The 19,452-nt window shown below is 50.0% G+C and overlaps 1 protein-coding gene across 4 annotated transcripts in view; it reads left to right on the top strand.

The window, feature by feature from the left end:
• Positions 1 to 14,506: 14,506 nt before the first annotated feature.
• The window catches only part of ARMC9 (armadillo repeat containing 9), a 162,330-nt gene continuing 157,384 nt past the window's right edge, over positions 14,507 to 19,452 (top strand). The window contains exon 1 of one of the 4 annotated variants that reach the window (XM_057503437.1): positions 14,507 to 15,202. The gene's annotated coding sequence lies outside the window, so the exon portion shown is untranslated. The other 3 variants (XM_036912378.2, XM_036912368.2, XM_036912375.2) reach the window with 3 other exon arrangements.

Below are 19,452 nucleotides of genomic sequence, written 5' to 3'. Positions count from 1 at the left end.
CGGATGGACAAAGACTTTTGTTTTCCAGCCTGGATTTTAAATAAATGCATCTTATACCCTTTCCCCCACCATGAACTGCCTAAATTCAGAGAGCTAAATCCCTGATGCTAGGATGAGTATGCTTGACCTTCATATTGATGAAAAACTTAAAACTAGTTTAACAGAGTATTTTTTAAAAATAAACCTTGTTCATCACTCCCAGAATCCTTTGTTGTTGTTAAATAGGATTGAGGGTGTAGGGTGCCATCACTTTAACTAAAGAAGCCTCCTGTAATGATCCAAGGGAAATGCAGTCCATTTAGGCAACTCAGAGCATTTTTTAAAAAATAAGCTGCTTATTGTTTCCTGCTTTTCACCCTGTTTGGGACAGTAGATATAAATTTAGTTCCATTTAGCCACAGGATCTGATAATGTACTTTCTCCTTTTCCATTTCTTTCATTTTTTTTATTGAGGTATTATTTAAATATAATAAAAATGCAGAAGCTTGAACTGTATACAATTTGATGTGTTTTGACAAATACAATTTTTATTTCTATATTATCAGGCCTCTTTGGGATGCTGGGCTTTTGAAATAAGCAGGCAGGATCAGTACTCTGACAACTACCCCTTCTTGTGTTCTTGGCATATGAAATGGACCTCTCTGGTTTACTGGGACATGGCAGTAAGCCTGATTTGGGGGTTTGGGGTTTTTTTTGTGTCTTGGCCTTCAATATAATAAAATACAAGTAGGTAGTTTCCAACATTTGTACATGAATGGCTCTTTGCTCCAACCTTGGTTATATCACTTCTTAGTTTGGGAAATAGTCTGAGTGGAAAAAAATGTATTCTTCAAGGAAACAACTCTTGGATAGGTCAGCTCTAATACATTCACTAACTACAGCTTTGTTGTTAGGTCTGGATCTAAAGGTTACTGATCCCAAAGGGTGGCTCCACTCATTGGTTAATTTCATTGTATTCCCTCCTTTGTAAATTTGTTTCCTCAATATCTGATGATTGTATAAAAGAGATTATCTCATTTCCTATCCTCTCATTAGCTATGTTCTTCCTGTTCAAGCTCTTAAAATTGCTTGGATTCCAGACAGAGTTATCTCTAACATTTCCCTTAGTATATGAAATGTTTAAAAAACAGAAGTCTCTCAGTGATGTCACTGTCCAAAATTGAGTCGAATGTGAGAGATAATACAGTCACTGGCATCTGGCCAGTTAGGAAATTCCTTCCAAAATAATAGATTGAATTTTAGAGAGCAGTCAGCACTAGTTCCTAGTAGTGCAGCTTAGAATTTGCAGGTTAGAATTTTGGTCTTAAGGCTTGCGGTTATCGCTTTAAAAAACACAAGCTATCAGATTATATCTGTTTTCCTAATTTTTTTTTCTCCGAGGAGATTCCCTAGGATATGCATAGCACTGAGATAATCAAGGAGCAAAGAAATCTAAAATGAAACAGAATAGGATGAAATAAAGTTACATATGAAGACAGGATAGGAGGTAGAATTGACAGATGCACTAGAAGCAGCAGAAAAGGGAATGGCAGCGATTGCCCCCTGGTGTTGTCATTGGGGCATACTGTTTCAGAGGTGAAGGCAAGTGGGATGCACAACTTGACTTTAGAAGAAAATTGACTTTAGACTGGACTTAATCCTAGAATCCACTCATCTACCCATCTGCAGATAAAGGACTGCTGACTGTCTTAAAAGTACTCATTCCCGGGCCTCAATGGCAAGTCTTTCCTCCTGTCTCTGACCTCTTCATTTAATGAATTGAACAAATACTTATCCTTATTTGAGCATTTGTTTGTGCAGGGACCCTTGGGCTCTGGCAGGCCCCACTCCTGACTACTTTTTAACTCTAGTCTTCCTTAAAATTTGGTCTTTTGTGTTCTTTGTCTGCCCACTCTCCAAGCAGCCTCATCCATCCCACACCTTCATTCACTGTTTCTGTGCTGATCACTCCCAGTCCACGTCCTTCCCATACGTATCATCTGAGTTCGCACAGCCACTCAGAATCCACATTGGGCTGCCTCACAGGCAACTTCAAACAGTGTATACAAAGCACATCCAGCATCCCTCCCTTCTCTTTGTTGGGGCTAATGACAACTCTTCCATCTGGTGGTCCACACCAGAGACCCAGACTTCACTCTTCACTCAGTGTTTCTCAAATATCTCGCCAATTTATCCATTCTCTGTACTCACTGTTCACTACCCTAGTTCAAGTACTTAACTATTTCCCTTTAGACTTGGCCCACTCTAATCCTTCTCCAAACACCTTTCTAAAACAAATCATACTGGTCTCCTGCTTAACATCTCTGTGGTTTTTTTGTGGAGTCATGCCCAAATTCTTTAATATGTACATAGCTATACAGGGCTTCAGCTGCTGCTCACCTCTCCAGTCTCCCATTTCTTCACTCTTCTCCCACCTCATGCTCAGAACCACTCTCACTTCTTCCAAAGGTCCAGGCTTTCTGTCATCTCCTGGCCTTCATACATACTATTCCCTCTGCCTTAACTACCCTTCTCTCTTCACTGCCACCCACTCTTTCTAGGTCTGGTCAGTCTTCCAGTTCTTTCAGTCTCAGCTTAAAGAGACTTCCTCCAAGAAACCCTCCGCAATATCCCCCTCCAGAGCTGGACAATGTCCTCCCTGGCATCCAGTTTTGCCCCTATTGTTGTTATTACACCGTGTCTTCATTCATTGATGAGTTAACTTACCCATCTCCCCCCTACATTTGTCTTCCTCACCATTATTTCTCCAGCATATAATGTGTGATGACATATTCATTGACCACCTGCAGAGAATCATGAGAGCCACAGCTGAGCACTAGCAGAGCAGTTCACGGCACGTGGAGGTGATTCATTCATCTGTCTTGGAGCTGCCTTCGCCGGGGTCTGAATGGCTCTTACTCCTCCCCTGCAGTGACTACACTCTCCCGCTAAGGACTGTTTTTCCATTTTGGTTCTACCCTTGGGAACCCTGGCTTTTCTTTGTGTGTGTAGGCAAGATCGTGCCTCTGAAACCTACAACCAGCCTGACCTGAGAAGACGTGATCCTGGGCCAACAGGCTCTTAACGCTTTGTCCCAGACCCCTCCCGACTCCTTATCCTCATCATCAAGGAAACACTTGACTCTTCACAGAAAATCCCTTAGAAGCAGCTTAGCATGATTGTTTCTAGGGTTCAAATTCCTTTTTTCAAGGCTTTTTTTCAAGTTCCTCTCATTTTTAACAATTAAAAGATATAAGAGCCCTTCCAAGTCAAACTGCAAAATGGGGAAATTGTAGACTCTGGCCTCAGGCTTTGATTCAGATCTTGATCTTATCCCTTAGTGGTTTCCTCATCTGTGCAGAGAGAATAATGTTTACCTCAAGGCTGTTAGGGGTATTAAAAGAAAATAGCTAGTTATTACATGCTTACTGTGTGCTAGACTCTGCTGAGAATCCCATGTACCCTCACAACCACTCTGTGAGGTAGATGCTATTGTCTTCAGATAAGTTGTCAAAAAAACCTAGCACTTGAGTAGGCATTCACTAAATTTTAATTGAATCAGAATGGTGTGGCCCTAACCCCTCATCTTACGCATGAGGACACCACCTGTCTAACATCAAGAGCCAGAGCCATTTTTACAGTTGTGTTTCCAGTTCATCTTTCCATTAAGCTGGTCTGTGGCCTATTAATTTTCTGGGTTTGTTTGATCCAACAGGGCAACAGACAAACGGCAAATGCCATTCCCTTGTCTATTCTGGATCCATTCTCTGCTCCACGTCAGTGTCTTCCACCAGCCAGTATGCCTTTTCAGAAAGGGATTGTCAACAAAAGCAGTATTTCCAAATACACAGCCTCTACACACAGCCCACGGTTGATGGGCATTTCCCGTCTGTTTGCTGTGATCTGGGCAGTTGCTCTGGTGCGTGCACTCCGTGTTTTCAGATCAGTGAGTTATTTGTTTATAATAAAATTGTATCCGGAAGATAATTACCTTCAAAGATCTTGGGCATTACACAGAGCTAGGACTTGGCAAAGAGCTGGACAGAGATAGTTTCCCATCAAATCGTATTCCCATGACCTGGTGTGACAGTCTCTGACTTATGTGCCAGGATCTCTCAGAAGCCCTGATTCATGCTCTAAGAATTTAAGAGGTATACAAGCATCCAAGGCCTTCTGCTTATGCTGGGTATGAACTAACCTCTTCAAAATAAGGGTGGGTGGTGGGTCCCTCAGTAATTTCCCTTCTTCTTTGTCCTGAGTCAGAAGTCTGATGCGGGTATTTGCTTATATCTCAGTACCAGCCCCAGTGATCAATCTCTCCTCCGCACAGATGTCAGGCATGTGCGACACATGGTCAGCAAGGCAATTCGTGGATCTGCAACGGTTTCCTGTGTGTATAGGGTTTTCATTTCCCAGCCAGTCTATAAATAAGGTCCTTAAGGTCAATCCCCAAAGTATCCCTCAAAGTCCCTGTTACAGTGTTTGATAAATAATGCCTATTAGTTTCAGATTAAATAATTGCTTTAGCCTGGGGAGTCTGATGCCCTTGATCCTGACTTGTTTTTATCCATGGTGTTTCTTTGTGTTTACTGTCTGTCTCCCCCAATTAGCATGTAACTTCATGAGGACAAGGGATTTGCTTTTGATGACTATTGTATTCCTAGTGCCCGGAGCAGTTCCTGGCTCATTGTAGACACTTAGTATTAGACAGACAGGTGAACGGACAGCCCCCTGGTCATAGGGCTGGTGCGCTAGCCTCCACAGGCGTGCCCCAGCCCCTCATTCTTTCCACACGCTTGCCATTCTGGTATTTCTGAAGGTCATGTGTGGAGGGCCCTGCAACATGGACAGTGTCCATAATGGTTATGGTCTGCCCTGCACAGGAACTCCACCCAGTCCCTAACATCTGCCTCTGCACCCTTTCTCCTTCAATCACATCAAACTCCAGTCTCTCCATCCTCTGCCCTGCAAGACTTCCTGGAGGCACTCTTCCTGGTAGCAATCTGCTGGACGAATACGTCTTCCTTTGTGTGACTCCTGTTGATTACACCACTTCCGTTTCTGACATTGAACCATTTTGCTGTTCCCCAAACCTTCACTGCAGTAACCTTGTCCCAATGGCAGGGCCACTGCTGCCCAGTGCCCAGCTTGGTGAGGGCGGGCCAGCCGCTGGGTCTCTGCCTCACTGCTCATGGCTGTGGTGGCGGTAACAGTGACAGTGACCAGACCAGGCGCAGCGGGGGGCACTGTTCAGGATTCTGGGGTCCACTCTCCGCTCCAACTCTTCACATCACCATTCTCAGTCCTCACAATGGTGTTGTGAGTAAGTATTACTATCCCCATTTTACAGAAAACAAGGCTTAGGGAGGATACGAACACATAGTTTACAAGACTGGAATTCAAGCCCAGGTCTGTCTGGCTACTACACCTGTTTCTTTTGTTTTTGCATTTGCTTTTGCTTATATTTTAGCCACCTTGCCAGTGATTCAGCAGATCTGGAGTCCAGCTCAGAAACCCAGCCAGTTTGGCCAGCCCTCAGGTGATTGTGACACAGATGGTCCTGAGACACTGTCCTACACAAAGCTGCCTCCAGAAGCCCTGAGTCCCCTTGCTGTCTAGATGGGGTGTGGATATGAGGAGAGTGAGGACCCCAGCACCCCTCCAACAGCATAGCCATCAGCAAAAGCCCTCAGAAGATGGAGGTCTCTGGGGTAACAACAGACCTCACTACTCACAGTGTGTCAACATACCTGCAGACACAACATGCTCCCAAAACGGAAGGGCTCCAAAACCCAAATCAAATGGACTAAGGGGCAGAAGACACGGGAGCATGTCGTGCTGTGGCCTCCGGCACAGTCTCTCTGTAGTGCAAGTAGTATATGGCAGCAGGCCTGCTGGCTTCCCGTCTCCAGGCTCGCCTACACTCCACCAGTGATTGCTATTCACCATCAAAAAGGCCTGGGAACTTGTCTAACTGTGGCAGCAGCACACCGTATGAGATACTTCTTGCTGTCTTTCCCAGAGCCCTGTGATGGGCAGACCAAGGAGCAGAGAGGCCAAGAGAGCCAGCAGAAGCAGCCATGATGACCACTTGCTCTGGGAAGCCCCGCACCGTGGCCCCCAACCTGAGGCTCTGCAGCCCCCAGTGACCCAGGGAGATCCATGCACATCTCATTTACCCGAGCAGACAGCGCCTGTGTGTGGACGCCATCCAGTCCGTCCTTGCCCTGGGAACCCAGGCTGCAGGCTGGCCCCTCAGGCTGAGGGTGCCTCAGCCTCCCCTCTCTTCAGCGCTCTCAGGGGAACTGTGTTCAGTCAGTCCAGGGACACCTCGGCCAGCAGCAAGGGGAAGGTGAGACGGCCATGCTGCAGGGTCACGCGAGACAGAAAGGCCAGATTTCCCGTCAGCAGGCAGGGCACTGCTGGAGCCAGCATAGCAGAGGCCCAGGACAAAATTTCATTTTTCTTAAAATAATTTGATCAACATATATTTGCAATTGAAATATTTTTAATGGGAAAAATGAACAAGTTGTTAGACTTCCTTACATTTATTTTGTGGCTTAGAAATGTTTCCATCTTTAAAGGGGGGAAAGGGGAGAGGTGAGTGGAGACACCAAAATCATTTCAGTGCTTAGAGTCTTTAAAGGTCCTAATCCAGCCCCGAGCAGAGATTTGTGATCTGTGCTCAGTCCCTCAGCATTCTCAAGCCTCTGGTTCAAATAATTATGCTCTGGCCGTGGAGCTGATACAGACAAGGAATATGGAAAAGCATTGCACCTGAGAGCAGAGCTGATGGGACCACCCCAAACTGTGACAGTTAACTGCGCTGATGACTGGACACTTCCACAGCACATCAGAGAGGACCCGAGGAGCTCCCTCCCTCGTCAGTCCCCTGTTGTCTGGTGAACTTCTGTAACTGTGGCAGCCCAGCCACCATTTGCATTCCTTCTGGTAACTGGGGCCTATACCTTCATTTCTCCTTGAGGAACTGGCCACCTTCTAGCTGGGCGCAGACAGCAGTCAGCACGTCCCATCCACAGGCCACAGTGACCGGGTCAGGCCAATCCCAACCACAAGACCCAATTCTGGGACATCTGCTCCAGCTACTGGGAACCACATGCTTTTAAACTTCCGAATGTGACACCGACCCCGAGGAAGCCGAGCTGAGAGGCAAATGCACGAGGCGTCAGGTGATTCCTGAATCCAGCTGTGCTGCTCCCTCCATGCTGGGAGTTCTTTGAGCAACAAGTTTCTTCTTTGCTTAAGCAAAACACAAGCCACTAGGAGTTGAATTTCTGGCATTTGACCCAAGAAGGGCACTGGAAGAGGAGCCGTGCTCTTCCTGCCCCAGGTTGTTAGCTCCCGAGCTGGCCTTGGTCAGTTCGTGCTCTGATCCCTCCACTCCCACGGCCTGGAGCAGAGGCTCTCAGTGGGCGCATGACTCCACTTCCCCTAGCAAGGAGGCATATTCCACCCTGGGGACACCTGAGTTTCCACGACGACTGGGGAACCCGCTTGGCTGCTCGTCGAAGCCCGCTGCACTGGACGCCTTGCAGTGTGTGGCTGGACTAAGATTGGTTTTGGTCTAGTTCAGAATTTTACCCAGAGCTGTTCATCATTTTGGAAACACATCAGCTGTGTGCTCCTGAGCGGCCGCCACCACACCCCTGTGGCCCTCCAGCGGCAGTGACGGCCCAGGCCACACGCATCAGACTTCTTTTCATGTCTTCTCGTGTATTGGCCCAAGCACTTCCACATGGAAATACATATTATTTTTTAATAAATTGCTTTCCTTTCATTTCTTCTTTTTATTATGGTTAAAGCGTTGTAATGATTATTTTTAAATTACATGGGTAAGTAGGTTTTATTATCTGCGAATTTGATTTTAGGGCAGGAAAGAGGATATGACAGAGCATGTGAGTAAGGGGGTCTGGGAAGGTGGAGACTCACCACCCAGGGCAGCCACCCCTCTGACGCCTGCCTCCCTGCTCTTCCCAGCAGGCCTAGCCTCCGCTGGCTGCAGCCTCTACCCTATAAGGACATGTGAGGGCTGAGCAGGCAGAGAAAATGAATGCCCTCCCCTGGCTGGCGCCTGCAGCTCACACAGCTTCCCAGAGGGAGGTGCGTGAGGGCTGTGGAGGGGGTGGGCAGAGCAGCCTCCCAGGCGAGGGCCCCCTGCTGGAGCTGGAGCTCCACGGTGCCCCCTGCCCCCAGGAGCTCCTGATGAGAGGATCCAGAGCAAGCCAGACTTTCAAGTGCAAATAAGGAACATTACCTGTCCACAACCCTCCAGACAGGTGCACACACATTTCCAGGGGACAGACGGGTCAGAAAATGTGGGTCAGGACAGACCAGAGCCCTGAGGGCTTCTGCGGCCAGATTGGGGCCAGGCAGATGTCAGCTGCCCCTTCTCCTCCTCAGGCTCCAGCAACCAGGCACTCTGTCCCCATTTTTCAACCTGCACCCATCTATAAAGGGGACTCACTCACCCAGAATCCCCACCAAAGAAATATGTTGATGGTATGAGGGGTTCTGAGGAGCTATATTGATGTGAATTATATTTGACCACACATCTCTGAACAACCAAGGTGATAGCAGTTTAAATAAGACAGATGTTTGTTTCCCTCTGTACATCAGCTCTGCAGATAGTCAGGGCCAGGCTGGCCTGGTGTGCCTCGGTGATGTTGCAACGCATGCTTCCTCTATCCTGTTGTGCTGTGTACTGAGCTGAATAGTGTCCCCCCAGAATGCATGTTCACCAGAACCTCGGAGAGTGACCTTATTTAGGCTGGGATCCTTGCAGATATAACTGGCTAAGATGAGGTCATACTAGAGTAGGGGAGGCCTTAAACCCAATGCTGTCCTTATAAGAAGAGACAAGGATACAGGCACAGACAGAGGGAAGGCCGTGTCTCGACAGAGGCAGAGATGGAGTGAGTGATGCAACTACAGCTAGGGAACGCCAAGGATCACTGGCAACCACCAGAAGCTGGAAGCACGAAACAGTTCCCTGTCGGAGCCTCCAGAAGGAACCAGCCCCGCCGATACCCTGATTTCAGGACTTCCGACCTCCTAAACTGTGAGAAAACACATTTGTTTTCTTAAGTGAAAATTTGTTACAGTGGCCCCGGCAAACTAAAAGAGCTGCTGTGCATGGGGTCCTTTCTCAGGTCCCACGTGGGGCCTGTGCTCCCAACCGTACACCAGCATTCTAGCTGCCAAGAAGGACAAAGGAGAGGGCACAACCCTCTCCCGATGGACACTTCCCAGATGTTGTGCACGTCATTTCTGCTTTCATCCCCGTGGCCAGGGCTGAACCGCCAGTAGAAGAGGCAAGGACACAGACCCAGACGGAAGGAAGGCTGTGTCTTGACAGAGGCAGAGAAGGAGTGAGTGACGCGGCTTTAGCTAGGGAACCATGTGCCCAGGTGTTATCACTATTAGTAAAGGGGAGAAGGGACACTGGGGCACAATACTGCCCACCCCACAGTAACCATCCTGCCTCTTAGACACTTCCGGCCCCCAAATCCTCTCTGAGGAAGTCAGCACTGCAATCCTCTCCAGAGCAGCACCCTGCCTGCCGGCTCCCTTCCTCCCTGACTCTGAATCCCCTTCTATTACAGGGCACTTCTGGTGAGGCCCAGCTCAGGCCCACAGTGCTCAGATGCAAAAAAGGCCGTGGGGATCAGCACCCCCTAGGAAAGCAGAGCTCCATCCGCTCCTCACCCCACCCTCGCCCCAAAGGACCTATCCAAGTTCTTCCTAACAAACTTAGTGCTCAGCCTACAAAAGAAATCTGGAGAAAGAAATGTCCTTCATCTCCATGCAAATGGGACCCTGTCCTCTCCCTGGCCAGCCTTCATTGGTTGGCCTCACCACTCACGGCCCAGCAGGGAAACCTACAGACTCAGAGGATCTCCCTCTCAGCCCCCGTCAGCCAATAGGCCCAGAGCAAGGGCACTGCCCAACCTGGGCTGCTCATGCTTCCCCTGCCCGGGGGGCTCCAGAGGGGTGGACTAGGGGCCCTTGACAGCAGGAGGTCCCCTCCCATGGACTGCTCTCACTCCACATGTGTGTTTTAAGGTGGTCCCGCTGACGCCAGAACCTTTGGTCTGCTGTCCTGGAGGTCTGTGGCTCCACGATGGCTCTGCTCCTGGGGCTCTTCCTCGAGGAAGGACCTGCTGTGCCACAGCAGGTGGAACTGGAAGGCAACTGCCAGGTGTTCCCCTGCATGGTGGGGGGCACACTCTTGCTGTGCTAGTCGTGACTGCCTGTACACCGAGGGCCCAGAGAGCAGCTGTCCAAGCCCCGGGTTGTTGCAGTATTCAGTGCTACTGCCCCTTCTGCTCACACCCAGCTTTCTGGTATCAGTTTCCAGGATGTCCCCAGGCTCCTGCAGGCTGATCTCTGTCCCAGCAGGCTGACCTGTCGGCTCTGCACCAGGCCCTCAGCTGGACCATATTGCCTGAACCCACGAGATAGATAGGGTTCATATCGCATTTCCTGGACAGCTTCTGAGCCTCAACTCAAAGCAGAGGCTGAAAATACTCAGGGGAGTGGACAACGAAACTTTATTTACAAGAAACTCCTGAGCCTGGACAAGATGCTGCTACCTGGCATGCTAGTCCAACATCTCTGCCTACTTTGGCACCTCCCCACAGGCTCTTGACAAGCCCTCCTGGGACCTGGCCCAGTATGGAATCAGAGGAGAACCAGGCCACGCTGCTGACTGGTAGTGAGAGGGAGGAGGGGGTGGCAGAGCTGGGCCAGGGCATGGGGCCATGCCCCTCCTGTTGTCCTATTGCTGGAGAGTTCCACCTCCTGGGCAGGCAGGCAGGCCTGGGAAGGAGCCACCCAGGATGCCTGTGCAGGTCCAGACTATCCCTTGCAAGCGAAATGATCAGCGTGAACACACTCAGCAAAGAAGGGGGCTTTACCCTGTTTACACAGAGGTATTTCAGAAAGCCAAGGGCAGGGTGCAGCCACCTCTGGGAGGACTGGAAGCAGACACCCATGGCCCCTAAACTCCAGGGAGAACCTTCCCACTGGGTTATTTCAGTGCAGGCCGCCACTGCCCCCAGGGGGCTGACACCTTACAGGCCTAGCCACAGAGAGACCTGTCAGTCCCAGTCCCACACAAAGCCAAAGGCAGGGCCCAGAAGGGCAGAGAGGCCAGCGCAGAGCTGGAGGCGTTGCTGGAGTCCTGCTTCAAGCTCTGCGCGAGGCCAGCTCCACCTCACACGTCACTGTGATTCCAGCCAGCGAGTCGCTCTTGGCTTGGGCTGTTTCCAGCCGGGCTTCTGTCCCTGGAGTAGAGGAGTCTTGGTCTGCCTGTAAGGAGCTGAGGCAGGGAGGGAAAAGGCAGTGGCCAGACTGAAGGGAGAGCTTTCAATGGGGAAAGGCGGGGGTCTGCTCGGGCTGCTGCACCCAGGCAGCTCCAGTGTCCCTGCCCCAGCTTCCTCTCGGGTCGGGGCTGGGGGCTGGCAGGGTGGGGAGCAGGTGGCCTGGGGGCGGGTGTTGGGAGGGACACCGTGGCGCCCAGGTCTCCCGGGCGGGGACTGTCTCTGCTCCCGAGCGCGTGTGAACTCTGGGACTGTCTCAGCGCTCGGCCCGCCGGGCGGGCACCGCCAAGTCCGGCTTCCTGGAAGTGGCCGCCCTGGGCGGGGAGGCAGCGCTGCCGCGGCCCAGACAGGAGCCGAATCTCCGCCCAGGCCGGGCCGGTAGGGCTGCTGCTCCCTAAGGCTCTGCCCCAGACCGCCGGCTGGCCCCATCCTTCCTAGCCGGAGGTCACTGTGGCGACCCTCGCCCCCAAGGTTCGCGCCCCTGGGAGAAAACTGCCCTGCTCGCTTCTTCCAGGGCCGCGGGCGGGGCTGCCTCCACCGGAGCCCTGCCCGCCCTGCCCCGCGGGTCTGGCCTTGGGGCCCCAGACGCTCCCTGCGCTCTACCCGAGACCCTTCAGACCAGTGGTTCCCCACACTGGGGAGCCCACCGAGTCGTCTAGATCGCTGGGCCCCAGAGTTTCTGAGCCAGCAGGCCTGGGCGGAGCCTGAGAACGTGCATTTCTAACAAGTTCCCAGGAGCACATCTGGGGAAAGCCGGAGCCCGTCCTTATAAATTCTCTCCTCACCACCCATGGTCTCACTCTGGGTTTGGCATGTCTGTTGGCAGTAAAGGGCTTCGTCCTTCAACATCTTAGCCTTGACCTCAGTTTCACCTGAGCTCATGGGTCATTCATTATTGGTGGAGAGAAGGGTAAAAAGATTTGATGTGACTACATACGCCTCCTGAAGCATTCTGTTAAGATTAGTCAATGATTTGTTTCGGAGCCCACTTTGTCTCACACTCCCCTCTCTAGGCCACATGTAGGTCTCACAGTGAAAGCAATAATCATAATGAAAAGGCTATTTGGGGCAAGTAAGACTGCTGTTCAGGCTGACAGCACCGAGGCCAGGCCATGCTTAGTGGCTCACAGGAATCCCTTCTGCAGCTTTCCATCCAAAACACAGGGGGCAGCCACATAACAAAAGATCTGTGGGTGCCACGTCTTGCTGGTCCTCAAGGTGTGTCAGCCTGCCCGGAAACCACCCCAATGTAGTCACTTTAGCATTTCTGCTCTGTGCTCATTTCATATGCCCTGCAATGTACATTGTTTAACTTGCTTAGAAATTAGTGATATTCCTGGCTAAAAATCTTGTTTTTGTATCCATGTCTGTGTCTGTGTTTATGAACACCACAGAGGAGAGTCCCACCAATCTCTGCAGAAGTGTGCTTGCTTTGAAATGACCTTGGAACCAGATTTGCTCTTCTGGAAGTCCATTTTAAGGCCTGGGTCTTTTTGCCAACTTCATCCAGGCCACAGAACTTCTGGGGACTGTGATGTGACCCACATCCCTGGGACAGGGCAAGGAAGGATGACATCCAAGGCCAGGATAGATGGTCTGGTCGTCCCCACTTCCCAGTCTTACCCGCTTTTTTTTGCTGACAGCTCCCTTGGGGGCTATATATTCCCACCGAGGGTGATCTCCTTGCAACAAATCAAGTAGTCCTCAGGAGATACCAAGACTCAGTTCCTCCTCTACGTGGACTCTGGACCAGGGAGCAGAGATCTGGATCCCCCACACATCATGAGTTTGGGCAGTGACCAAAACCAGACTTTGCTGGAAGTTGGCGTTCTTTTTTCTACAGCAGCATCTCTACATTTTAATTTGCACTTGGTATTTCAGTGTGTTCCTCCTTCAACCTGCCGATTAGATCCAGGCCCTGTGCTTGCTCAGAAACAGGTTCCTGGTCTGAACGCCCCCTGCAGGAGCTCTGGGACAAGCTGGTGCAGCTGGCTCCCAGGTTTATCTGAGAGGGTCAGCCTTACAGGGCTGAATTTAGGTGGCTTCACCCTCTCCAACTTACTCTCTTTGGGAGTTTGCACCCTCTTCCTTTATGTGTTGTTGTGAATAAAATGAAAGTTCCTGTGGCCAGGATTCTCACCTGGCCCTGGCTGGCTAGCTCATTACACACGTGTGGGCAATACATTGTTATTGACTATATAACACGGCATGGCTGCAAGGCTGCAGGAGAGCAGAGCAGAGGCTGGAGTGGTGGCAGCGCCGAGGACAGAGCCAGAGGACAGTTGTGAGAGTAGAGAGGCCCAGAGGCAGAGACTGGCTTGCTGCCTGCAGACTCGCTCTGAGTGAACAGGATTTTTGTGTTTGACCTGCCACCGTGGAAATAAAAGTTGGGTATAACCCTTTTACCCCAAGAACATTTTACTGTCATTTCTTTGGTCACATTGAATCCATAGTGAACTTGCCCGGGGCTGAGACCCATTGGTAAGACAGTGGTACCCAAGGGTGGGGTCTTAAAAAGGGCTGTCAACTGCAGAAGATTCAGATTTGCCCCTTGAATGCAGAGCTCAGTCATCCCTTTGATGGCCAGCGCAAAGCTGGTTAGCTCCCCTGAAATACTTTGCATATCCCAAGAATTGAATTTGGGGTCGATTTTCTCCCAGCAGCAATATCTTGACAATCCTAGAATCTTGAGTGGTGGGTTTATGGGGCTTCACTAAATGATTCTCTCTTTACTTTTGCGTATGTTTGAAAATTTCATAATTAAACATTTTACAAAGTCATTTTGGATCCACTGGCAGTATGTGTCTCACTTTAGGAAAACTAGAGTGGTCAAACAAGATCATTTAAAGCCAATGGGAAGCTTTAGCAAACCTAAGAATCGAGGCTAGGCAGTTAGTACTGCTCTGAACTCATGGGCAATATACAGCACAGCCAACTTGGGTACTGCCCAGCTTCAGGTCCAAGCAGTTTGGCCTTTGTGACAAAAGTATTCTTTGTAGTCACACAAGGATATATCAAATGGGTTAAATATACTGAGTTTGATTTAGTGACTTCTCCAATTTAATAGTTATTAAGTATTCAAGTGTTCAAGGATTTGAAGGAAGTTTTAAAATTACAACTGAAGAGTTACAGGTATTTAAATATTTATTAACTTTATCAAAAAATCGTATCTACTTGTTCCAGTTATCACCCCGAATCACAAAGATTGTGACTCGCAGGCGCTCTTTCAGTGCTGGTGAACTTCAGTTCAAAAGCTCCACGTGCAGAAAGGGATTTGAGCCCCTATTTTATTTTTAAGAACCCGAATCACCTGGGGAAAAAATTTCTCTAAAATCCCTGGAAACGTCTGCAGCGGTGTGGAACCCTGATCCTGGAGCTTGACGGCAGATAAGGTGCGACACTTTTGGTTCTAAGTAGTCCTGGGTCATGACTGGAAATTGGGAATAACAACGCCTATTTGTTTTTCCAGTAACGCTGCGCTGTACCGTAATCTTCTCGCCGGTTTTTATTTCCCTGTGGTACCAGCTCCTTGATGGTCAGGGGTTGGGCCTGGTCCGGTTCATCCCCAGGCCGGCACAGTGCCCGGACCCACGTCTGGGGAAACGAATGAATGGGAAGTCGTCGGGAGGCGGTAGGGACAAGCGGCAGGACAGCGCGCGTCCCGCATCGAGCACTGGACCCCAACCGTCGGCCCCGCCGTCAGCAAGGTTAACAGCCACCGTTCCCAAGGCTCCCGCCTATCCTCCCAGGATGCTCCGCGCCAGCTGCGCCCGGGGATTGGCTGCGCCACCTCACGTGATGACGGCGGCGGTTGCCGGGGCGACTGCTGTAAAGGTGGCGGCCGAGCCGGGTAGGCGCGAGTGTCTGAGGCAGAGCAGCAGGTAAGCAGCGTCCCGGGGCTTGGAGAGCAATGGTGGGTCCCGAAAGCCTAGCCTCTGCTGAGCCCTCGCCCAAGAGGAAAACCCCGATGCGCCAGCTCGGCAGCCACTCCCTGGTGCCCCCACTTCTCGCCTGCCTCCCTGGACTCGACTCTGGCGTGGGCCGCAGGCGTCCTCCTGGACATCCCGACCACTTTCCCGCAGGTAGTCCCTGATCTTTGCTGCGGTGGGCCAAACTTGAAGCAGGCCCCAAGTTGTCTAGCTGGGTAATGGGGGCGCGGGCGGGGGACCTGGGCTTTTAGATCCATCCCCTTCGTTATCTCCATCAGCTAACCTGCCTCCCCAGGCACCCAGTTTCAGCCCAGATTTTAATATATCTAAGCAAAAACAGGATGCTTGCTATGCAAATTAGTCTTCCAGACAAATCTCATTGTCTTCCCCTTATTTAATCAGCTTGTAGGTCCTAAATCCCTGTTCAGAAATTTAGAAGCTGCCATTGCAACCTTCAACGGTGACTGAAGAAGTTCTCTTTTCTCAGTTTCTTTGTAAAGTTAGAACAGTGGTTCTCAAACTTGGGTGTGCATGCAGCTAATCTGGAGGGCTTGTTTAAAGCAACTTCTGGGCATCGTGCCTGCCGCGGTGTTCAGTAAGATCAGGGCAGTGCTAGGAATTTTCATTTGCACAAGCATCAGGAGAAGGTGGATGTGTTTTCAGAGTCGATTTGGTTCCCACCTTCCCCCTCTTCACACTGCCAACGTGTTTCTTACTGTCAGCTGATGACCTTGTTCCTTGTTTTCCTTCTGGTCGCTAAGTCTGTCTGTTGCTTTGGTCACTGCCCCTATCCTCTGCCATCCCTGTGTCAGGGCATGCGCTGCCCCTGCCCCTGTCTAAGGCCTGGCCTTCCACTTGGACGCTGGGTGTGTCAAGGACATTGCTTCCTTCACCGTCTCCTCCCTCTTCTGCCATCATCAGTTTTTCCTTCTCTTCCCGGGTCATTCCATCAACTTATAAACATGGAGCTTACAGTATCTTATTAAAAACTGGCCATCTCTTTCCAGTCACTGTGTCATCTCTCCTCTGAATTTGGTTCAGATCTCCCTGTGCCAATCAGACACATGCCCTCACTGCTCTTACCAGCTCACCTTCACACTCCATTTTGCCAAATCCAGTGATTAATTCTTCTGCCCTCACATTATTCGACCACGCAGTCACAGTTGATATGGGGGACACCCTCACTTGGCCTCCAGGGTGTCAGTCTCCTGGTGTGACCCCCAACAGGTTGCTGCCCTTGGTGTGTCTCTCTTGCTGGCTGCTGCTCTTCTTCCCGACCTCTCAGGTCCCGGGAGCTCCAGGCTTCAGGCATGGGCCTGTTGTCTTCTCCAACTACGCTTTCTCCTCGGGGGTCACGTTTGGTTAGGATACTCGTCTTCTGACGTGCCGTCTTTATGCTGAGGAAGGTGCTCGTCTCCAGCCCCTGCGTTCCCCTTAACTCCACACTCACATTCACCGACCTTGTCGGCAGCCCCACTTAGAGGCCTCACAGGCACCTGACACTTACAGCCAACATGGATTTCTTGGTTTCCCCTCTCAGACTGTCCCTCCCCGGGTTTCCCTCAGTTCAGCAAATGGCATACTATGGCCCCAAGTGCTCAGGCCCCAGGTGTCATCCTTCCCTTCTTCCCCCCACGTCCCACATTCAGTCCACAAGCAGGTCGTGCCACCACCACCTTTCACACGCTTCCTGTCGCATCCAAACTGCCCTCATCCCCAGCTCGGCTTTGCAGTGGCCTCCTGCTGTCTGCCTGTTCCCGTCCGTGGTTTCCCAAAGCCCTCTCCACCCAGCACACACTGTGCTCACTAAGGAATGTAAACCAGGCTGGGGGCCCTCCTCCGCCTGTCCAGGCTTGCACGGGGCCTGCTTGACCTCCTCTGCACTCTCCGGGCTTCCCACTTATTCTCTGACAAAAGCCCAGGATGCTTGCTTACTCAGGGCTTGCTTGACCTGGACATGGCTGTTCTCCGCCTCTACTGTCCTCCCTGCTCTTCTCCGCCTGCACCCCAGAGCCTCTGCACCTGTAAATCCCTCTTTCCCAGATCTGGGAAGTACTCACTTCACGTCTCTGCTCAAATGTCTGCAGTGAGGCCTTCTTGGACCACCTATCTAAAATGACTCCATACCCCTCTTCTCCAAGCTCTTTCTTCTTCCTTGCTCTGCTTTCTTCATGTCTGAAATTATTTCTATTTAGTAAGTATTTTTGAACACTGTGTTGTGCCGGGCACTGCTCTAGGCACTGGGGATGCCAAGGGAACAGCTGTCCTCCTTGTGGACTCTGTGTCCTGGGCTGGGGAACGACGGCAAGCCATACATTAACAAAAGGAAGTCGGTAGTGGTTAGTACTGTTGAGCAAAATAAAGCAGGAAAAGGGATGATGGGTGGACTGCTCAGAAAGGGTAGTCAGGCCAAACGTCTCAGAGGAGGTGACATTTAAGCAGAGACCTGAATGAGATGTGGGTGTCTGGAAGAAGGGCAAGGAGGCAGAGGGAGCAGTAAGCACAAGTCCTTGAGGGAGGGAGGGCGTGTGCTGGGGGGCCTGTGGGTGGAGCCACCAGAGCCAAGGGCGCATGCAGGATGCCAAGCTGCATAGGCTTTGAGAGCTGGGCCGAAGGAGTTTTGTCTTCATCTGGGGGGTGGGGGAGTGGAAGCCACAGCAGGGTCCTAAGCAGGAGAAAGATCACTTGTTAATAGTACAGAAATCAGACTGAAGTGGAGAGAGAGGTGATGAGAGGTCATGTCACACTACCTTACGAGAGATGATGCCACAAGACAATGACAGTGAGAGAGAGAAGAGAATGTAAGGGGAAATTTACAAAATTTAATCTTCCAGACTTGTGTTCAAGTGATTCAAATAAAATGCACTGTGATGGGCAGAAAAATGTGAGGTTCGGTGTCATGCATTCTTGGAAATTCTTAAATAAATTCTCCTTTTTACTTTACAGATGAAAAAAGCCTCTGAGTTTCAGTGACTTAGCCCCAAATCAGATGCCGGTGAATGACATAGTTAGTATTAGAGCCCAAACTTTTCATTTATCTAGGATTATGGGCAACCAGCCTGGGTTAAAAGCCTAGGAGTGAGGCACAGGGAATGGCTGCCTTGGGTATATGTGAGGGCAGGAAAATAGAAATAATTAATTTAAAAAAAAGACAAAGTTCAGTGTTTTATTTTTTTAATGTCTCAGAAATATAAAGTGATGGTAGGCATCCCTGTAATTTTTTTTAAAACTGACCTAATAATTCTCTAGTGCATGAGCCTTGTATTAACACTTATGTAAATGCTCACTACCTTCTCTTCTATTATTGGAAGGCCGAATAATTGTGGTCTTTGGTTAACATTAAAGATTTGTTAGTAGTACCTGATGCTTGGTATGTTTTGCTTGGAGACAGGGTGTGAGATTGGTGACTCTACTCATTCACATCAGATTAATTCTAATCTATTCTTTAAAGTAAATGAATTAATCTTATCATTAAATTCTATTTTGTTCTAAAATGCCCTTTGCCGTTTTGACTATTAGAATTACATACATCACATTACAGTACATTAGAAAAATAAAACAGTTTCACAGTTTCACTAGCAATTCCTGACTTTCTCATTTATACCACCTGCCAATCCTCAGCCACATTCATTTGTAGAATGAAATAGCTGTTATAGAAGAATTACTTTTTACTTTAGCCACTGTATTTTCTCGTGCTGCTGCAATAAAGTGCCGTAAACTTAGTGGATTAAAACAACCTGGATTTATTATTTCACAGTTCTGGAGGTCAGAAGTCTGAAATGCTTCTCACTGGCCTGAAATCAAGGTGTTTGGCAGGACTTGTTCCTTTCTGGGGCCTCCAGAGGAGAATCTGTTCCTTTCCTTCCCCAGCTTCTAGAGGCTGCCTGAACTCATTCCTTGGCTTTGGCCCTTCCTCCGTCTTCAAGGCCAGCAATGGCCGGTCTAGTCTTCCTCACACTGCTGTCACTCTGACATTGATGCTGCTCCTCCCTCATTCCCTTATAAGGCCCCCTGTGATTGCATCCGGCCCCCCTGCTAATGGTACACATGTGCCCTCTTTTAAGGTCAGCTGATTAACAACTTTAATTCCATCTGCCATGTTAATTCCCTCTTGCCCTGCAGTCTGACATTCACAGCTTCTGGGGACTGGAACATGGACATGTTTGGGGGCCATTGTTCTGCCCATCCCAGCCACCTTTTTA

The sequence above is a fragment of the Manis pentadactyla genome, chromosome 6 (assembly GCF_030020395.1).
Source record: "Manis pentadactyla isolate mManPen7 chromosome 6, mManPen7.hap1, whole genome shotgun sequence".
Lineage (NCBI taxonomy): Eukaryota > Metazoa > Chordata > Mammalia > Pholidota > Manidae > Manis > Manis pentadactyla.
Note: the sequence above shows the minus strand (reverse complement) of the source record. Positions and strands in the feature narration are given on the sequence as shown.